Source organism: Gavialis gangeticus, unplaced genomic scaffold (assembly GCF_001723915.1).
Source record: "Gavialis gangeticus isolate Ggan-Ray unplaced genomic scaffold, GavGan_comp1, whole genome shotgun sequence".
NCBI classification, from domain to species: domain Eukaryota; kingdom Metazoa; phylum Chordata; order Crocodylia; family Gavialidae; genus Gavialis; species Gavialis gangeticus.
The window spans coordinates 147,635,597-147,636,667 of NW_017729024.1; positions in this window are offsets into that span (position 1 = coordinate 147,635,597).

Consider the following 1,071-nt stretch of genomic DNA (forward strand, 5'->3'; position numbering starts at 1 on the left):
ATGGCGGCTGCCTGCTGGTTAGCACCTGCACTGAAGCACCCTCATGCCCCAGCCAGCCCCTCCACAGCATGTTGAGCTGGGGGCAGAAGGTCAGCCTGCCAGCCTGGGGCTGCCCCAATCCGGGGGCTGGCTCAATGTGCTGTGGCCCAGGAGCAATAAACTGTGGAGCAGTAAACTCCAGAGTTTATTCACGCACATTAATTGCATGTGTAGATGAGCCCACTTTGTAACTAAATAGGACTACATCAAAGATAATTGATTCCATCATCAATTTCTTCTAACTGAAACAGTTAACAGGACACCAAATGTAAACTAATGCTGTGGTCAGAAAGCTGCAATAATATTTACAATTAATGTGCAACAAGTATCTTGTGCTAACACCTGATTATGTTCACTGTTCTTAATATACTGTAGTTCACAGTATTTAATTAATTCCTCATGATTTTTTTTTACTTTGTTTTCAGCAGTACCATCATTTTGCTAGCCCTTCAATTTTTAAAATTAGTTCTAAAAGAGTTTCACACTGGACCAACTGACTTTTACTGCATTTACTTGAATCTAAGACAATCTGAATTTAAGATGACCTTCCCAAATAATTAGATTCTATACATGGAAAGTTATAACAAATGTATACATTTTCCATGTATAGAATCTAAGTATTCCAGGGTTGTTGTCTTTAATTGTTCTCCCCCACCACCACTGTAGGAAGGTAGGCAGTAGGGGGCAGGTGGTGTGGGGAAGTCAAGCAGCTTGCCCCCTGCTTGTGCCTAGCCCCCTGCCATCTTTGCCCTTGCCTGCCCCTCCTCCTCACAGTCTTGGCACCCCATCTCTCTTCCTTATCATTGTTCTATGCTGGCAGGCTTCATTTCCATTCCAGCCTGGGGCACTAGGCATTGAACATAGGCCCAGCCCAGCATAGTGGCCTCATAGCAGCCACACAGGTTGCATGTTACTGCTACGGGGGCTGGGTTGGGGCCATGCTCAATGCCCCAGGGTGCAGCATGCACAAAGCCTGTCATTGCAGAGCAAGAGTTAGGACAGGAGAGAGAGGGGCAGGTGGAGCAGCAGAGG